We start from the raw sequence: 21,436 nt of genomic DNA, 5'->3' as shown, positions 1-21,436 counted from the left end.
TTTTGGTTTTTTCCTTCTGGTGCCTTGGAGATTGTTCAAAACCTGTATTTATTGCAGAATAAGGTGGCTACAATAGAGGTTATTTACTACTAAATAATGTATTTACAATAGAGGATTGGGTGTTATGGTTATATATTTTTAAACTACAATGTCAATCTAGTTGACTATTTATACAGTGTGTATGTATGTATATGTGTGTGTGTGTATACATATACACACACACACACACACACACATACTCTGTGTGTGTATGTGTGTGTGTGTGTATATATATAATTTGCAGATTATACCTGGGGTGTCATGCTCCCAGATCAAACATTCCCAGAACATCTGATCCAACTCGCATGCATGAATGGAATCAACCTGGGTTGAGACTTGCGAGTCAGTAGAAGTGGGAGGGGGAACAAGCCAGGTGTGTGAAAGCATATTGTTTGGACTATCTTTGGCATCCAAGGTCAACCAGCAGAGCCGTTGCAGACATCTGCACAGAACTGAACGGACTAGCACGAAAAGGCGGGTGCATACCGAAGAAGGGGGAGGGGGTTGAATTCATTGGGCTGTTTCACTTGGGGAAAGCGCAGGAACTGCTATTTGCAACTTTTTATCTGTACTGCACACTACAAGCCATTAAAGAGATTTCTACTTAATACGTATGAATCAATTTCAGTGAGAAACTGGGCAGTCATTACAGGGGGTCACATTAATTTCACTGATGTCTAAATGAATGGGCCCTACCCACTCTGATCCAAGATATTTGCTGCCTAAAGTCAATGACCTGTTGACGTCCCCTCTTCATTCCACCTACAGAAGCCACTAGGACTGGTAATGGGTCTAGAGACCTGAAGGTCATAAAAAGTGGGAAATTTGGGGAATTTTTTTTCCAGCTTTTAATTATAAATTAATTATGAAATATGTCTAACAATTTTAAGTGATACATACTGTATAATGCACTTCAGATGTGAAAGAAGTTAACCTAGTCTGTATGGGGGAGTGGTGGGCTTCCTTCTGCAGGTGGTTGGCCACTGTGAGAACAGACTGCTGGACTAGATGAGCCAGGGGTCCAATCCAGTAGGGCACTGTTATATCTTTATTTGGGAAATACCCATACATAAGCTAATGTTTGAAGGTGGAGATAAGCTTGTATCAATACAGAAATCCATGATAAACAAAGAATCATATATAGAAATTATAGAAAGTGATAGTAATTCTGAGTAATGTGCTGCCCCCCCCCCCATAATGACTGCCCAGATTAGGCCTATTAGGCAGTGTTTCAAAAGATAAGCCGTGTATACTGAGCCTTGCTTCTCTTTTTACATTTTCTCAGATCTTTTCTGAAAATTAAGGTTTTCTCTGTTCAGAACTTTGGGAAAGTGAGCAGCAGATTTCTTTTAAGCATTCACAATGTAATGTTTTATATATTTTGGATTTTGCACATGTTTTTAATGCACCGTTGTAAAGTGCATAGAAGTCATTCAAGTAGGTGGCATGCAAATTATTGAAATAATTAAATAAAATAAATAGTTTGCTTGATTACAGTGTTGATTTCTGCTTTTAATGTTAACAGACAGAAATTAAACCTATCATGATGTCAGATCATGTTTCAATTGCATTAATATTTCATTTCAAATATGTTCTGTAGATGGTATTTTAATACTTTTTTCAGGTCAAATCATGAGTTTTCTGATTATATTAAACAATAAATACGACATTTTTAAAAAAATTAATCATGATTCTATTAGTCTACACTTTATATGGGATTCATATATGGCTTGTATATGTGGGTGTGTTATTGCTTATTTCTCTGAAAAAATAAAACTCTTAGTTACAAATACAAGGTAAATTTTGTTATAGATTGTTTACTGGGATATGCAAGGAATCCCATGGAGCAGACTCACAATGCATTCAACTGAGCCAAACTGCAGTTGAGAAACTTTTATGCCAATCAAGCTGAATTTTCTTGGAAGATGTTAAAAGTTGAAGTATTAGGAATACAGTATGGTGAAAAAGCTGGTAAATACTAGCACATCATTTAAAATAACAAAATATTATCTCTCAAATTTTAACAAATGAGGGACTGAGAATCACAGATACTGAATCTAATAATTTACATTTTTTTTCAACTCTCTAAACAATTATACAAACTTTATATGATGAATCAACAAATCAGTAATTTTCTTGAATGAGACTGTTCAACTACTATCGTGGAATTGAGCAAGTATTTTGGAAGTACTTTTGAAATGTTAAGAGTTATTAGAGACAATTGATGAATTGATCATATCAGAAACTTTAAAATATCCTTAAAGTTGAAATTACCAACATTTAGGATTTATGGAATAAAGAGCCAGAATATCCAATAATAACAGCAAAAAGTCTTAAAAACAATTAAGTTTGTTTCTTTGGACCTGAGATTGAAATTAACTTAGTGTTTATTGGATGCCCAAAAATGGATCAGGGAAGATAGATTGTTGATTTTCTTTGTTGGCAATGTAAGAAATTTGAGAGCTCATTAACTCATATGATTTGATTCTGTCTATTATTGGTTCCTTTTTAGAATAATATTGTAACGTACTATATATACTTAGATTCATGCTAAATGTTATGTTGAAGATGTGAATGCAATCCTGAATTCTATCCCAAAATTGTGGATCATTTTTGAGAAACTTTAGTTATACTGGGTGTATGGAATAGCTAAGAGTACTATATTGAGAGCCTGGAAAAGTAATCTACTCTGGACATCAAGGATTTCATTCAAGAAATGTGTCATTTATCAATTTTTGAAAAGGCCATTTTTCTCCCAGTCAAAAAAATGACACAGCATGTTTCCCTTGGCATAGATTTCACAATATTTTACAAGGTTAGTCAACCTGTTGTGTGTAATTTGATATTTGGTTATTAAATACGTATGTGATATTTAGGTGTTTTATATTAACAAGAAGTTAATTCTTGCTTTTTTCTGATTTGTTTTCTTCTTGCTTAGGTGATACGGTTTAACAATTAATTAGATTAGCTAATCAAATTAGATTATTTGTTGGGGGGTTGTATTTTTTAAAAAAATTGCAGACACTAAAAAAGTATTCTATAGGATTACTGTGCTTCCTCTATCATGATTTATGTGGCAAAAGATAGCCTACCATAGTTAAACTGGCATTGTGTTAACCCCTGCTGGTAGTCCGGTTTCCCATGACTGTTTTGTGGTGAAATATTAAAAGCAAGCACATTAGGCAGCCTGCTCTTTCTTCCACAATCTAAGTTAGTTGTCTGTCTCCATTGGCAGGTACACGTTTCTTGTGTTTTTACCAGCATGGTTAAAAAATCTCCACCTCAGGACCTGCCATTCCAAATTACTTCAGTACCTACAGCAGTGTTTCTCAATCTTGGCGACTTTAAGATGTGTGGACTTCAACTCCCAGAATTCCCCAGCCAGCATGAGTGATGAAGCCTACTGAGAGATGAAGCTCACTAATCTACATAAAGGATGTTGCTGTAATAGTTGTCCTAATTTTTGTAATTACAGCAGCCTTTGGTAAAATTACATCTCTGGTGGCTACCAGGCTCTATCACCAGTCCCAGGGCTCACTAGCCCACCAAACCATTGAAGAAGATGGAGGAAGTAAACCTAGGGACTATGTTCTACCACAGTTGCTCATTCTGCTACATATAGTAAAGGGAATGGCAGGGATGGTAGTGTGGAGATCAAGGCTAGGCTCTGCCTTTTGTATGGCTGGACATCATCTCTCTTTCAACAATTCATCCAGTATCTACTAATAGTAATTACCTACCAATGAATCCCTGGACTAAAACAATAATTGTTATCTCATCCCTTGTCCCCGATAGAGAATTTACTACTCATTTTATGAAGTTGGTGTCAGCAAAAATGTAACGCAATATAATGTTTTTACCAATGTTCTCTGCTTTTAAATTGATGATAGAAACTGTCCATAGACCAGAAAAAAGGCCATCTCAAATGATCACAGTCGGGAGCAATTCCTTTTTGAGGAAAGATTACAATGTTCGGGGCTCTTTTAACTTAGGAAAAAGCTGAATAAGTATAAAATTATGTAAGGCGAGGATTAAAAAGTTTTCTCTCTCTTATAATAATGGGATGATGAGTCATCCAGTGAAGTGATATGGTGCATGATTCAGAACAGTCAACAGACAGCATTCCTTCTCCAAACTATGAGATTTGTTGAATCCCAGCTTAACGTATCTGAAAGAAAATGAAGCAACTCTGTGGAGGATAAATCTGTTATGGCTTCTAGTGATGATAATAGCTCTACCATCAATCTGCTTTTGAGTACCAATTGCTAGAGAACAGGACAGTGTGCTGCTTTGGCACTCATGTCTTGTCTGAGATCTTCCTATTCTGGGACCAGAACATTGGATTAATGGATGTCATATTCTTCCGGTTGTTGTCTGGGCTGTTTTTAGCATTTGACTAAGATGCTACCATCTTCCACCTCTGCCAACTTTTCCTGTGGTTCAGAGGCCAATCGTAGAAAGAACTCCATAAACAATGACATGTTCCACAAAGCTGTGACTATTTGTGAAGAATGGGGGACATGTTTGGTGTGATTGGGTATGGAAATTCTTACAAAAAATAAGGTTTCTACCTAATGAGGATGCTTCTCATTCAAAGTTCTAACAACATTTTGAAATTCCAGTTATCAAGCCTGATATATTTATTTGATTTAGACATCACCCAACTCCAGACTATCTCTCAGTGGCTCACAGTATAAGAAACAAAATAAAAAAAATACAATCTAAATAGGAAAAAAGGAAACAACACAGAAACAACATAGAAACATACAACACACACACAGCAAGAGGCTCCAGCCACAAAGCCTGGGAAAAGAGCCTGTTTTCTAGCATAAAGCAGCCAAATGTTCAGAATTATGCCACATAGTCCAGATTTTTTAAAGTTTGTCCTCCATCCAACCTCACTGTCTGGCAGACTCATTTTTTGTCCACCTTTTTTGCCTGCTCTGTTTCTCTGTTCTCCCCTGAAGAGGTACCATATTGTGCTGCAAAACTCCAGCTGACCACTAGATGCCAACAAAGTATTTGCAGTTTGGGGCAGCTCTTAGTAATTGTCATTTAGTGACAAGACTTGGAAGCAGCAAGAGAGGTGCATGACAATTTGCTGGCCTCCAAGGAGTCTGTGTGGTGGTAGGGCAGAAGGTCTGACCAGGTGAGGCAAAACCAATAGCTGAGCCCTGAGCCAATCTTCCAGACCATTCTTCTTTCTCTTGGTGGGTGCCAATGCAAATCTGAAAAGTTTACTACTTGAACAGCTGGTGTTACCATGACCTGCTAATCAAAAACGTGAAACAGAATCACACAGATGTGTGGGCATGAGTTAAAAAAGAGGAGAGAGAAAAGAAAGTTGTGCATGTGGGTGAGAGAAAAGTGTAAGTGAAAGAGGGAAGTTCGTCGATAGGTTTGGTGAGCAACATTCTTCTTAACTGGTACAATATTGTTGTTTTTAACTGGAGGTGTGTTTAGTGGTTAAAAAACACACCCACTTCTCATCACTGTCTTCCTTCCTTTTATCATGCATTTATAAATAAATAACTTTTGTCATGGTCTTCTTTCTAAAGGTTTTTTAATAGCCCCTCTATTCCCAAGTTGGATACATTATTTTTGAAACAAGCATCCAGAACATGGGATTAAATCAGGTTTTGGACTGGGCGCTCAGCATGGCTGGTTGGGGAATTCTGGGAGTTAGAGTCCACACATCTTAAAGTTTCCAAGGTTAAGAAACCGTGCTATAAGCCAACATGCTTGGGGCCCTCCTTGCCTTCTTTAGGAAACTAAAATAAAAGGGAGAAGGAAGGCAATTAATGGTTCTGTAGGTTGTTTCAGCTTGTTCTGAAAATCTGAAAATGAGACTGAATGTCCCTGAAGAAAGAGTACAGCACAGCCCTGGAATGTGCTGAATTAATAATAAATATTAATGACTGCCCTTGTGTTGACAAGGCTTAATTTCTTTTTCTTTTGCATTTCCCCCTTTTTTTAAAGTCTTCATTCCTAAGGAAAGTCCTTGGAAACTTGAGAGTTGGTGCACTAGTTTATGAATCTTCATTTGACATAATTAAGGTATCACCTTAATATTGATTTTCGGTATAGTTTTTCTCATAGATAATATAACTGCTTTTGGTATTTATTTAAGAGTATCGCTTTAACTTTTTTGTTTTTTTGCTTTCTGACACTCCCTCTTGTCTTTTAAAGTTCCACTGTGTAACTGCTACATTATTGTGGACTTTATTGATAAAAACTATTTTTAAAAATATTAATAATTTGCATTGTATTTCAGAGAAAGAGTTTCTTTCTCTAGTTTTGCATTTCTGTTCAGCTATTCATCTTGTTTCGTGTCAGAAGTGCAGTAAATAGAAAGGGGGAAAGTATTAATTAAAAGTTAAAAAGTTAAAAGCATTTAATAAAAATATAAAATTTATATAACTCTAGTCCAATGCCGGGCCATATTGATGGCAGAGGTGAGTCACTCTGTGTGCATGTTGGTCCCAAAGGGCACGATCAATGAGTCACTCTGTGTGCATGTTGGTCCCAAAGGGCATGGTAAAAGATGGGTGGTTGTTTGAATATTGCCGCATTCGCAGCAAATATCCTTGCCTTCAGGGAGAAACCCCCATTTTCCCATACAATCTTTAGTTCTGGCCAAACCAGTGTGCAATCTTTCTGAACATCTCCAAACCATCCACTCCTCCTCCAAACCTCCAGGCAAGTCCTCAAGTGGTTCTATCCAATTATGAAAATGTTTTACTTGAGATTTCCATCTTTTTAATCATTCTGTTTGAGGTGTAGTAGCATCAGGTGTAGTATTCAGCTACTGAAATGCAAACATTTTGAAATGTTTACCACCATGGTGAAAATTCCTTTTATCTCTTACAGCTGCAGTGGATTATTAGTTTTTCCAGAGATCCATTTTAAGGACTAGAACAGGTTGCTCAATTTCTGGTGCTCTAAAGCTACAGGTAGTCCTCACTTAACTATCACAATTGGGACCAGAATTTCAGTTGCTAAGCGAAGCGGTCATTAAGTGAATCTGACCCAATTTTACAACCTTTTTTTGCAGCAATTGTTAAGTGAATCACTGTGGGCCTTAAGCAAACCACATGGTTGTTTAGCAAATCACAGGGTTCCCTATTGATTTTGCTTGCCAGAAGCCAGCCAGTAAGGTTGAAAATAGAAAGCACATGACCACAGGGTGCTGCAATGGCCATAAATGTGAACCAGTTGCCAAGCCCTCAAATTGTGATCACGTGATTGTGGGGATGCTGCAATGGTCGTAAGTGTGAGGACTGGTTGTAAGGTGTTTTTTCCAGCACCATTGTAAGTCCAAACCATCACTAAACAAATGGTTGTTAAGCAAGGACTACCTCTACAGCATGTTCTACATGGCATATTGAGGGTAGCACTCCAAAGACAGAGGAAAGGCAGGGTCTGTTTTGGAGGGGTGTTCAAAAGTAAAATTGTTGCCAAGAGCACAGGTAAAGTTTCAGGCACTCCTTCTACCCCTTAAGGTCTGAAGGCTTTAGAAGGGAAGCAGATAAGATGCATGCCAATTGCTATAGTTCTAAGCGCATTTAATAAAATGAGTCTTGTAAACCTCTCTTGGCTTACAGTTGTTCATGATGAAAGAATCATCCAAAATGTGCAGGGGAATAGACATCCAACAAACACCTGGTTTTATATACTTTTATTTTCCTTTTACTCAGAGAGCCGTCCAGGTTCCCCCCACCTTTTCTTTTTTTCCTCAGTGAGAGAGTTTCCTGCAAATCTACCTTCTTGTTTCTAGTAGTACAATAATGGGCAATGAAGCCTCAGATGGGGAGGATGTGGTTTGATTTGTTCTCAGTAACAGGAAGGAAGGAAGGAAGGAAGGAAGGAAGGAAGGAAGGAAGGAAGGAAGGAAGGAAGGAAGGAAGGAAGGAAGGAAGGAAGGAAGGAAGGAAGGAAGGAAGGAAGGGTTACCAGATATCTGAACAGGCAAAGGAGGGCATGGACTGTTGGAAAGGAGGACAAAGGCAGGGGGAGGACACACTAACTGTTTAACTTTCTTAGCATCCATGACAAAAATTGCAGTGAAAAACTGCAAATAAAGAATGTACTTAGGCCTACCTGTATATGAAATTACTTTTTCCAGCACCAGAAAGATTGATCTTTCAATGGCAGGAATGTGCTACAGCTGGTTAGGAGGCAAAAGTCTTCAAAGTGTAACTGATTAAAATCTTATCAATTTCAGGCAGCAGGGCAAGCTGGGTGGAAGGTACTAATCAACTAATTAAGGAGCTTGTTAACTTGCAGTTAGCATTTATTAGGGAAGCACTGTACTGCACAGAAAAGCTGCTCAGGAAGAGAAAGCTTGTTAGATACTCAAAAAGCCGGACAATATTTGATTTTAAGGCTATGCCTGCTGAATGGAGAACATGAGGATGAAAAGGAGGACACGTCCTCCTTTTGCCAGACATCTGGTAACCCTAAATATGGTTTGTGTTCTGGGCATCTTCTGGGCTTCTTCTTTTATCTCACAAGCTTTCAACTTGCAGGATCCTTGTTCTCCTTTGTGACTCTCTGCAAGTCACAAAGAGCACTGAATGTTTTTCAACTTTCAGCCATTTCCAGGTATTATGAAAATGCTACTCAAACATATATTTCCTTATTCACATAAGACTGTAATTCCCCCCACTCTCTGAAATTGTCACAAGATTTCTTCACATTAATCTAGGATGTATTATTTTTCTCTTCAAAATTGCAATCACAAATTGAGTCAAACTAGTTTTAAATGTTATTTCAAATGCTATGCTATAAATATTTTATTTCTTCTATTCATGCTGTACCTTCAGTGCCCAGGAGCAATTCATAACTCTTTTTTAGTGCTAAGAAGTCACTGTTTTATTAAAAACAACAACAAACCTATATCCATAAGTTTCTAGTTTGGTCATAAAGATGTAGAATGTCCTGGTTAGAAATAAAAAACTAGAATTTAGATAAATTATAACAATGTAGTCCTAAGCATAACCACTTCGTAAACTCTATAGAGAACCTTATGCAAGGAAAAAATAATTTTCTGTCAGATAATTAAAGTAACCTACTGCATCAGTGGTTATATATACAGGTAGTCTTTGCCTAACAACCATTTGTTCAGTGACCATTCGAAGTTGTGATAGCGCTGAATGAAAGGTATTTACAAGTCCTCAAAGTTATGGCTGTTGCAGTGCTCCTGTGGTCACGTGATCAAAATTTTGGTGCTTGGCAGCCCGCCTGCATTTACGACTGCAGCGCACGCTTCAACTCCCCCTACCCACCTATCTCCCCCCATCTCTGCCCTTTTGGCCGCCCTGCCCTCTGCTACCCCTGCCACCCGACCCCCACCGCCAGCTGACCTGCACAGGCCTTTTCCTTCACCTCGTCAGAGGCGGCAGAGGGCAGGGTGATGGGGCTACAGGGCGGAGTGCAGGGTGGCCAAAAGGGCAGAGATGGGGGGAGGTGGGGGGGATTTGAACCAGAGGCAAGCATGGCAGGGCAGGAGAAGTATAAGGTCCTCGTCTAACAACAGTGTGGTCTTGGCCTAAGAACTGCTACTGGGACTACCAGTGCTGCCGCCACTAAACCATGCAGTCATGTGACATTTTGCTTAGTGACCAATCGCTTAGCAATGGAAATTCCAGTTCCAATTAGGGGCATTAAGTGAGGACTACCTGTATTCCTACATGCTTAAGGACAATCTATGATGAGTCTGGGATACCAAGTCATCTTGTCTGCCTCCTGAGGAATCTGTATAACAACCAAGTAGCAACAGTAAGAACAGACCACGGAACAACAGACTGGTTTAAGATTGGGAAAGGAGTACGGCAGAGCTGTATACTCTCACCCTACCTATTCAACTTGTATGCAGAACACATCATGCGACAAGCTGGCCTTGAGGAATCCAAGGCTGGAGTTAAAATCTCTGGAAGAAACATTAACAATCTCAGATATGCAGATGATACCACTTTGATGGCTGAAAGTGAAGAGGAACTGAGGAGCCTTATGATGAAGGTGAAAGAAGAAAGTGCAAAAGCTGGCTTGCAGCTAAACCTCAAAAAAACCAAGATTATGGCAACCAGCTTGATTGATAACTGGCAAATAGAGGGAGAAAATGTAGAAGCAGTGAAAGACTTTGTATTCCTAGGTGCAAAGATTACTGCAGATGCTGACTGCAGTCAGGAAATCAGAAGACGCTTAATCCTTGGGAGAAGAGCAATGACAAATCTCGATAAAATAGTTAAGAGCAGAGACATCACACTGACAACAAAGGCCCGCATAGTTAAAGCAATGGTGTTCCCTGTAGTAACATATGGCTGCGAGAGCTGGACCATAAGGAAGGCTGAGCGAAGGAAGATCAATACTTTTGAACTGTGGTGTTGGAGGAAAATTCTGAGAGTGCCTTGGACTGCAAGAAGATCAAACCAGTCCATCCTCCAGGAAATAAAGCCAGACTGCTCACTTGAGGGAATGATATTAAAGGCAAAACTGAAATACTTTGGCCACATAATGAGAAGACAGGACACCCTGGAGAAGATGCTGAGGCTAGGGAGAGTGGAAGGCAAAAGGAAGAGGGGCCGACCAAGGGCAAGATGGATGGATGATATTCTAGAGGTGACGGACTCGTCCCTGGGGGAGCTGGGGGTGTTGACGACCGACAGGAAGCTCTGGCGTGGGCTGGTCCATGAAGTCACGAAGAGTCGGAAGCGACTAAACGAATAAACAACAATGATGAGTCTGATTCTATAAGTCTACAGTGTAAGCTTGTACTATGGGGTGAGCAACCTACACTTGCATGTGACATCTCAGATGGATTTCAACAATCCCCAAATCGCTCACTGCAGTTACTGCTGGAATCCAATTATCAATGGAAGGTCCAATTTTGAGTCACAAATTTAATATTAAAATTAATTTTATGGCCATCAAACATTGAGTGGAGGTAAGCACGGCCTGGTCTGCTTTCTCAAGCAGATCGTACAAAGGCAAGGTGCAGCTACTGGATTCTTGCTGTTCTCTGAGCTTGATTTGTTTTCTGCAAACATTTTATTACCAGACTGGGTCACCTCCTCACAGCCTGGGACAGCGGAATTGCTTAATGTAGTAGCTTGCCCTGCCAACCAAAATAAAGCCCGTCTACATTCCATTCAGAAGAAATAACCCAAAGTCAAGGAAGGAGGCAAGCAGCCCAGAATACGTCATCCCCAGCAATCAGTCAACACCCAGATAAGCAGAAAGCAGCACCAGATAAACACTCAGGGAGGAAACGATACCTTAATAAAGGAACCATCAAGGGAGGTTGGGGTTGTCCATATCTCTGGGGGGAGGTTGTTCCACAGGGCAGGGGCCACTGCAGAGAAGGCCTGCTTCCTAGTGATGAGAACAGAAATGGTAGAAACTGAAATAGAGGGAACTAATACTGGGTCAGCATCTGATAATGAGCCTGCATATGAGAATATGTGTATTGTGCTGAAACCTGTATTCAATGTCCTTGTCAGAGGTGATATACTTTCACTCAATGACATGTTTTTGTAACTTTTGAAAACAGCTGTATGCTTTATGATTTCCTTGCTTGCTTTTGTAATCTCTGAACACAACTATATGCTTCATGATTGATTTCTATGTATCCTTGAAGATAACTCTATGATTTGTGATTTCCTTGTATGAGTTTGACCTGGAGTAGGGATGCAGAAAACCATCTGTGGTCAGCCTGATAAGGTGGGTCATGGCTTGGGCAGCTGTCAGTACATACAAGATTGATAAGTTTATGATAAGTTTGTTCTTGATCTGTTTCCAAAATTGCTGAAATTGTAAGAAACCAGCTGTGAGCTGATTGTATTTCTTTTGTCTCAAGATAGTATAAAAGCAGGGGTCTGTGGCTTGCTCTGGGCTCTCCCCTTAGTGGAGAGTCTCCACATATCTCAGAGCTCTGAAATAAAGTGGATATAAAAAGTCTGATTTTCATCTTGGTGTTTTGTTTGCTTCACACCAAATCCCGAACCTGGCATCTTGGGTCTATTGGCTCAACTCAAACACTAGGCTTGCCTTCTCTGAATGGGTAGAAGGGCAACCTATTGTGGTGGCTAGCCCAGCTCTATTACCAACTCACTGTAATCCAGATTGGAATTGCTGAAGCTGGCTTCAACAACCAGGAGAAGCATGGAAGATAATCAGCCTAGGCCAGTGTTGCTCAACCTTAGCAGCTTTAAGATGTGTGGACTTCAATTCCCAGAATTCCCCAGCCAGCATGGCTGGCTAGGGAATTCTGGGAGTTGAAGTCCACACACCTTACAGCTCCCAAGGCTGAGAAACACTGGCTTAGGCTGTAGTGCAGAATTAACCTGTATCTCTTCAACAGCCATGAATAAAAAAATAGCTTTTATGCTGGCATGCGTTTTGAACTGGGAGGGGGTTAGTTTGGACTTCATTAGCAGCCCCTTCTTCCCAGTATAAGATAATTACTTAGATAATTATAATAGTTTCCATCAGTCAGCCTGAACCTGAGAGACTATTCCTGTCTGGATGGGGCATTGTTGGCTCTTCCAGCAAGGACAGAAAAGGAAAAGGAAAAGGAAAAGGAAAAAGGAAAGCATCAGATCTTTCTACCAAAGGCTAGGAACGTGTCTCTTGAAGGTTATCCAAGAGTGTGAAGCCAGAAAGGTACTGCAACAAACTTTATTAATACGAAGAGATCAAGCCCTTTCTCCCTTACGTTCTACTTTTTCTTCCTGCAGGCTCCTGGCCTTCTCTGCCTGCACGGTTGACCTAACATAAGAAATGACTAATTATATGCTTATATAAGGTCTTGAGTTTCATAATATGTTCAGCATTCAAGACTGAAAAAAGATAATCTGAGTCTGTAGCTGTGGATGTTGTCAGACAGCATTCCCTCCTCCTCCTCCTCCTCTATTTTTCTTCTTCTTTCTTCTACCCACTGAGCACTATCTTCAGTTTTCTAAAGTGTGAAAGATAACATAAATGCAGCCTGTTTAAGGAGACTGTTTCTTTGTCCAATGTTTCATCTAAAATGTTTCATCTATAATATCATGGGTCTTCTGGCCAGCAAAGCAGAAACTTACCTAGCAACCGAACCTGCTCTCATTCTGGTTGAAAGGTAGAGGCACTAGAGTTTTGTCACAACAAATTTGAACATTCTGCCTTCTGCCTAGTTGGAGGGAATGTTGTCCAGGCATAGGCTACTGGCTTTGGCCAGCCAGTGGCCCAGGGATGTAACAGGCAGAATGAACTGGCCAAGAGCTCTCCCGGGGCATGCTAGCCAGGAGTGCAGTGCAGTGCCCTGGAGCACCCAGTAGCCAAAGCTTCTGGCTAGCAGCCATAGAGAACTCTAATCATACAGGTAGTCCTCGCTTAATAACCACAATTGGGACCAGCAACTGTCACTAAGTGGCACGGTCATTAAGCAAGACATCACGTGACTGTGACAGACTTACAACCTCACTTCCACCCCAGTTGTTACACAAGACAACATATGACCATAAGTTGCAATTTTACTGCTGGTTTCTCCATTGAATCTGCTTGTTAGAAGCTGGCTGTGAAGCATGTAAATGGTGATCACGTGACTGTGGGGCAATGCAATGGTCATAAGTGCAAGGACTGGTTGCAAAGTTACTTTTTAGTGCTGTCGTAACTTCAAACAGTTGCTAAACAGGGCAGTTGTTAAGCAAGGACTACCTGTATGAGAACAACAGTTGACTGGACTGTTACCCACTACTGGGGTCCTGCTACTCAGTAGATCTATTGAAATTTTGATACTGCTCCTTGAGAGGTCTACAGCCCCTGATTCAGCATTTTTTTAAACTATTCTTCTATTGGCTTTCTCTGAGAGTGGAGCATAAAAGACACTTCACCGTTACAGATGTGGCAAGGTCATATCTGAAAAGATAACACATAGTTTTGCACAAACCTAGGTTTGCATATGTGTCATCTCTTTTGTGGGAGCTGCATTGGCTGCCGATTTGCTTTCGGGTTCAATTCAAGGTGCTGGTTATCACCTTTAAAGCCCTACATGGCTTGGGGCCGGGTTATTTGCAGGACCGCCTTTCCCCAGTCACATCTACCTGGCCTGCCAGAGCAGGAAGGCAGGGCATGTTGCGGGTCCCTTCAGTTAGGGAGGTACATCTAGTGGGGCTGAGGAAAAGGGCCTTCTCCGTGGTGGTTCCCTCCCTTTGGAACATCATTCCCGTAGATAAGTTTGGGGGGAATCCCCTCCTTGCTCCTTTTCTGGAAGGCCCTGAAGATATGGTTTTGTCAGTGGGCGTGGGGACGCCTGGTCGCTTTGGAGCTGATCAAGTGTTTGCTGCCACCATGGTGTGTGTGTTTTGTTTCTATGGATTTTAATTCTGTAAGCCACCCAGAGTCACAGTGTGTGAGTTGGGTGGCCATATAAATTTGTTTAATTAATAGATAGATAGATAGATAGATAGATAGATAGATAGATAGATAAATTCCACAGGAGGTGGAAAATCTTGTGAGCACTTTAGGGAGCTGAGGGCATACTATTCAGATAAATATATTTTGTCTGAATATTTGTCTTTGTATGTTGCTCCAGTCAGCTAGACCAGACCACCTTTTATGCTTGGACTCTAAGTTGACTAGAGTATGGGTGGCACAAATCTAAAGATAAATTCAGCTGAGACCAAGACTGTTTAAAAATCAAACTGTTTAAAAATCAAACTCAGTGTCTGAGGTCTGAGGATATCAACAAGAAGCTTACATCTGTTTGGCCACATATAGTCGATCCTTGCCCATCTTGGCTATTAAGATCTAGAAGAGGGGGATTAAGAGGTTCTGTCTAGGGAATGGAAAATGCCTAACTGCATCAGGATGCAGTCTCTCCATGCAGCGGTGGTGTGGCCCTTCCTAAACAGATATCTCTGGACCCTGAGAATTACTACCCAATCAGAAATAACCTTGAATGTGGAGGCATGTAAGAGGGAGATGGATTATGAACTTCTTGTTGAGGTTTTCCTACTAACGATTAAGACTGCTATTGTACCTAATCATTTTGGCCGGGTGAAGAGGTTGTATTTGATTGTCTCCTTTCACGTGCTTGATGCAAATCGCCTGGGGGGAGGAACCTGCCCGGACTTGTTTCTTACTTCCTTTTTTTTCTCTGTGCCAGCATGTAGCAAGCCAGGCTTGTTCTCAATGAGAGCTAAGTCCTTTAAATATGTTTTGCTTTTGTTTTACTTTCTGTAAATAAATTATTTTTATAGAAATGCTTAGTGTGTGTCTTTTCTGATCTCTCCTGGGCTAAAGGCTTTCCCAGCATTCTGCCAACAGGTTATGGGCCCAGTGAGCAACCCAGTAAAACCAAGAGAGATCAGCTCCACACCTCATGCACAATTTAAAGGCAGGTAGCAAAGACCTGTGAAGATTTTCTTTGGAGCCACCTGGAGATTTTCCAGCAACTGCCGGTCTACAGGACAAAGAAGCCAGCTGAGGTGACTTGCAAAAGAAGGAAGAAGCCATGGCTACCTCCCAGCCCTCAGCGATGCCTCTGGAGCGCCTATCAGAGACCAACTATTTGAATTGGGCCCTGAAGATGGAGATGTATCTTCGCAGAGAGAATCTTTGGCTGCCAATTGGTGAGCAAAACCCCCAAAATCCCAGTGCTGAATGGCTGAGACAGGATGAGCGGGCTAGAGCCACCATTATCTTGGGTGTTGAGGACAATCAGCTAGTCCACGTGCGAGGCATGCAGTCTGCAAAGCAACTTTGGGACGCTTTGAGAGGCTTATATGTAAAGGCAACAGCAGGGAGTAAAGTTGCTCTGATGAAAAAGCTGTACAGAGCCTACCTTGCAGAAGGAGATAGCCTTCCTGAACACCTGCATTATATTCAGCAGCTGTTCGTTGAGTTTCAGGAGAGAGGAATGGAATTTACACCTCTCACAAAATCCTATATCCTTCTGTCCTCACTGAATGAAACGTGGGACACGCTGATTTGTACCCTGGAGGCTATGCCTGAAGCAGACCTCACCCCATCGTATGTTACACAGCGCTTACTCGCTGAATGGGAGAAGAGAGAGGAAAGATCCCCCCCCCATCTCTTCTGGAAAGCTGCAACACCAGAAAACAAGGGAAAAGAAGGGAAAGGAACCTGAGGCCACAGCGCTAGCCAGCCAGCGATGCTTCACTTGTGGTTCAGCTGGACATTTGCAAAGAGACTGTGCCATGAGACCCAAGAGTAGAAAGACAGAGAAGAAGAACACAAAGGCAACACAAAAGAAGGCTCTTCAGACAACCCAGATTGCACAGGTTGCTGAGAAGGGTAATTCTGATGTATGGGTGTTAGATTCTGGGGCCAATTGTCATTTATGTAATTGTAAAAGCTCTTTTGTGTCACTGTCTAAAACTGAAAGACAAAGTGTATCTTTGGCTGATGGGTCTGTGACCAAAATTATGGGACAAGGTGACTTGTATTTATCCTGCTTGGGAGAAACTGTAAAAGGTGTGTTGTATGTGCCAAATTTACAATCAAACCTTTTATCTGTGGCACAATTGGCTGCAACAGGGTATATCATAACATTTAAGAAAAATGGTTGTGAGATACGAAAAAATGGGAAAGTGTGTGCTACTGGTATGTTAAAAGACTCCTTGTACATTGTGCAAAATGCAAGGAAGCCAAGCTGCAAGGCTGCAGTTGGCAACACTCCATATCATGACCAATGTGTACACCTGATGCACAGGAGATTTGGTCATGCTAATTTCAAGTATATAGCACAAATGCCACAGCTGTGTGCTGACCTAAAGATAAAACCCTGTGATAAATACTTAGACTGTGTAGTTTGCAAAGAATGCAAAACACTAAAAGCTCCTGTGAGTAAGCACAGTGACAGAGTTACAACTAGACCTTTGGAAATTGTACACTCTGACATTATTGGTCCTTTTGCTCCAAGTTTTGGACAAGCAAGGTATGCAATGACCATCATTGATGATTTCTCAAGATACACATTTATCTACATCTTAAAACATAAAGATGAGGCATTTGAGAAATTTAAAAGTTTTGTGACATGGGCAAATGGAAAATTCCCTAGGCCTGTATCTGCACTCCAATATGATAGAGGAGGAGAATACCTTTCTCACAAATTCAGAGGGTTCCTAGTGGAAAAGGGGATAGAACAAATTCTTTCTAACCCTTACACCCCTCAGCAAAATGGTGTTGCTGAAAGAAAGGGCAGAACCTTGCAAAATGCGATGGAATGCATGATTAAAGATTCACAATTATCTTTTAAGTACTGGGGAGAGGCAATATCGACTGCCTGTTATGTACAAAACAGATTGTATAACTCTGTGATTCAGGACACTCCATTCCATTTGTTTTATGGTGTGAAACCAAAGGTAAACCATCTTAGAGTTTTTGGTAGCACTGCATGGGTTCACATTCCAAAACAGCAGAGAAGGAAAGGAGGCCCCACAACAAAGAAAGCCATCTTTGTTGGCTATGAACAAAGCCAAAGGAGCTACAGGTTCATAATGGGAAAGAAATTAATAATTAGCAAAAGCGCTTCTTTTGCTGAACAAAACTGGGGGAGATTAAATTCTAGCTCTCCAGTTGAACTGACCACCACAAGAGAACAGCAAGGACTTGCTGATGGTGATCTTTTGCCTGATGAGGACATTAAACCAGAAAAGCAAACTGAAGATCTGTCTGATGAGACAAATGCTTCTCAGGAAAGTGATAGGAGTCAAAATTTAAGCCCTGTATTACCTCGCAGATTTCAGAGGAGTAATAAAGGCGTTCCTCCATCACGTTTTCAGGCTGAAACAGTAAAGGCTTTTCACATATTCACAGAACCTGAGTCTTTAGAACAAGTGAATGCTTTACCACCTGAGATTGCACAAAATTGGCATTCTGCCATGCAACAGGAGTTAGCATCCTTGAAAGAAAATAAAACATGGAAACTGGTAAATCTACCTCCCAATGAACGCTGTCTGGGTTGTAGGTGGGTTTTGAAACTGAAAAGGGATGCTGATGGCAAAATCCAAAAATATAAAGCAAGGTTGGTTGCAAAAGGGTTCACTCAAAGGAAAGATTTAGACTTTGACAAGACTTTTGCGCCAGTTACTAAAGGTGAATCAATTAGATTACTGTTAAAAGTTGCTGCACGAAAAGGAATGTCAGTTAACCACTATGACATTCAGACTGCATTTCTCTATGGTGATTTAGATCACAAATTATACATGCAGCAACCCCCTGGCTATGAAAAAGGGGAGAATCTAGTCTGTGAACTGCAGAAGTCAATCTATGGGTTAAAACAAGCTGCTAGATCCTGGAACCAAAAATTAGATGAAAAACTGCAGAGTTTTGGTTTTGAAAAAGGAAAAGCAGATCCCTGTGTATATCTGAAGAAGGACAAACAAGGCTGTATGTATCTGTGCATTTATGTTGATGATTTGCTGCTGTTCACATCAACAGAAAAACAAAGGCTTGATTTTGAAGCCTGCATGAAAAGCCATTTCATATTAAAAAGCCTTGGAGTTGTGACCAATTACCTAGGTTTGGAAGTACACAGAGACAAGGATGGTAGCTTTCTGTTAAACCAACGTAGTAAAATTCAAAAGCTCCTAGAGGATTTTAATATGCAAGACTGTAAACCAGTCTCTACTCCGATGATAATAGATTTTCAGAAAGATATAGGAGAAACTCAATTAACTGAGGCAGAGAACTATAGATCTGCAATTGGAAGTTTACTGTACATTGCAAATCATTCTCGCCCAGATATCTCAAATTCTGTGGCCATTTTAAGTAGACAGGTAGAGAAGCCTACATCTACTGGAAAAGCAGCATTGAAGAGGTTAATGAGGTATTTGCAAGGAACAAAGAATTATTGCCTGAAGCTAAATGCCTCTGGAACTGAGAAATTGCAGGCTTTTGCCGATTCTGACTGGGGAGCAGATGTCAGTGACAGAAAATCCACTTCTGGGATTTTAATTCAATTTGCTGGATCTAGCTTAGGCTGGCATTCTAGAAAACAAACACTTGTTGCTCTTTCCACTGCAGAAGCAGAGTTTTATTCTCTAACACAAACCTGTAATGAGGTTACATGGTTTAAACATTTGTTAAAAGACATAGGCATGGAAGTGAACCAGCCTATAACTGTTTATGAGTATAATCAAGCTTGCATTGCTATGGCAAAATCTGAAGCCTGCAGAAATAGAACAAAACATATCGATATTAGATATCAATATATCAAAGATATGATAAGCAAAGGGGAAATAATGTTAAAATATTGTGAATCAAAAGACATGATTGCTGATATTTTAACCAAACCTCTTCCTGTACCAAGACACAAAGAGTTGTCAGAGAAGATTGGGTTGCATCTTAATCTATAGTGTAAAAAGGGGAGTGTTGAGGTTTTCCTACTAACGATTAAGACTGCTATTGTACCTAATCATTTTGGCCGGGTGAAGAGGTTGTATTTGATTGTCTCCTTTCACATGCTTGATGCAAATCGCCTGGGGGGAGGAACCTGCCCGGACTTGTTTCTTACTTCCTTTTTTTTCTCTGTGCCGGCATGTAGCAAGTCAGGCTTGTTCTCAATGAGAGCTAAGTCCTTTAAATATGTTTTGCTTTTGTTTTACTTTCTGTAAATAAATTATTTTTATAGAAATGCTTGGTGTGTGACTTTTCTGATCTCTCCTGGGCTAAAGGCTTTCCCAGCATTCTGCCAACACTTCTCATGTTAGTTGAGGATAAAAACTGAATGCATTTCGGCCTGGTTTTAGCATAGTTTTTACCCTGAAACTGCCTTGGCCATGCTGGAGGAACAAAGGGAATGGAATGCTGTTGATCCTCATGGATTTCTTGGAAGATTTCATAGCATCACAACGGTATCCTGCTGAGTCAAGAGTCCAACCAGTGTCTGCATTCTGTAATGGACTGGATGAGAGTCAGTAAACTGAAAATAGTCCTGTTAAAATGGAGGGACTGTGGATTGGCAGCACAGGGATCACAAATTGAGCAGGTTTAGAACTCTGGACAGCAGTTCCATCGAAGTTGGTACGTTACCTTAGTGTACATCTGGATTCACCTCTATGCCTTGAAGCACTGATGGCCAGAGTGCATTCAGCCAACTGTGCTGGGTCTGTGGCTATGACAGGGACCAAGATTATTTCATCATATGGCACCAGGTAAAGACCTGTTTTTTTCCCCTCTTCAACCATCCCTTAAGGGCTTCTCAGAGTTAATTATGTTTATAGGGTGGGTTTTAAACTAATTTATTATTTATTTGCATTTAGAATGTTTCTATATACTATAACCTGTAACCTGCAACAACCAGTTTCTCTGGCTGGGCTATAAATATTTTAAATAAATAAAATGCCCATCATCGAGATGTAGTCTTGGGGGATCTGTCAAGACGTCAAGTGTTAAGTGGTAGTCGTACGCCTACCTGCCTCCCTCTCTGTGGACGTGCATAGGAAGGCACGTGCCTTCTGCAGATTTTAAGCTATTTGCAAAACTGGTTTCAAATAAGCTAAAACATCTTGTAGTTATTTCAAGTTGGTAATTTGAATATATGTTTCTAATAAGAGTTAAGCCTCTAGGGCTACAAATCACCTCACCATGTGGTTTGTTTAAACACATTGATTTCAGTGAGACTGCTGGGTTTGGTTTTGTTGGCTTGTTGTTTTGGGTATTTTTGAACTCAGAATGGCTACAAAGCCTTGGGCGGCAACAATATTTATTATGCGCAGGGTGGGAATATGGCTAAATTAGAGAAAGCTCATACCATGTTAGGAAAGGGAAAGTGGGAGAGAATCAGCAGGGGGGTATAGTTACGAAAAATCTTAATAAAGAAAAGGGATGGATACTGCACTGAAAATTTAGATCACTCTATAACATCACAGCTCATAAGGCTACCCTGTCTTGATACAGCAGTGGCGTGACAGCTGTAAGATGGTCATCTCTGGCAGAGAAATTCTTAATTATAGTTGCTCCGTCTGAAACAGTTTTGCCCAATCCAGCACTCTCCAAACAGCCTAAAGTTTCCATTATCCACAACCATGAGGTACTCCACCATCTCTGCAGACTAAATTTGTAGTCCCATAATCTAGATGGGGCACCCAGTTGGGAAAGGTCAATCTGATTTCTCTACCTTCCTTAGAGACTAAAAATCAGGTTTTCAGATTGGATAGAAAGTGAATAGCTTAGGGCAGGGTTTCTCAACCAGGCTTCCATGGGCAGTCACTAGGGGTTCCCTGGGAGATAACTATCTATTTAAAAAATTATTTCAAATTCATGTAACTTCAAAGAGGTAAGTTTCATTCTTTATTTTTAGTTTAAGAACACTTAATGCATATATACAGGCCTCCACATGAAATGAATATAATAATTTTGTAACTTCTGGCCTGTATTTGAGCCTGAATGT

This window comes from Candoia aspera, chromosome 6 (assembly GCF_035149785.1).
Source record: "Candoia aspera isolate rCanAsp1 chromosome 6, rCanAsp1.hap2, whole genome shotgun sequence".
In the NCBI taxonomy this organism is placed as follows: Eukaryota; Metazoa; Chordata; class Lepidosauria; order Squamata; family Boidae; genus Candoia; species Candoia aspera.
Note: the sequence above shows the minus strand (reverse complement) of the source record.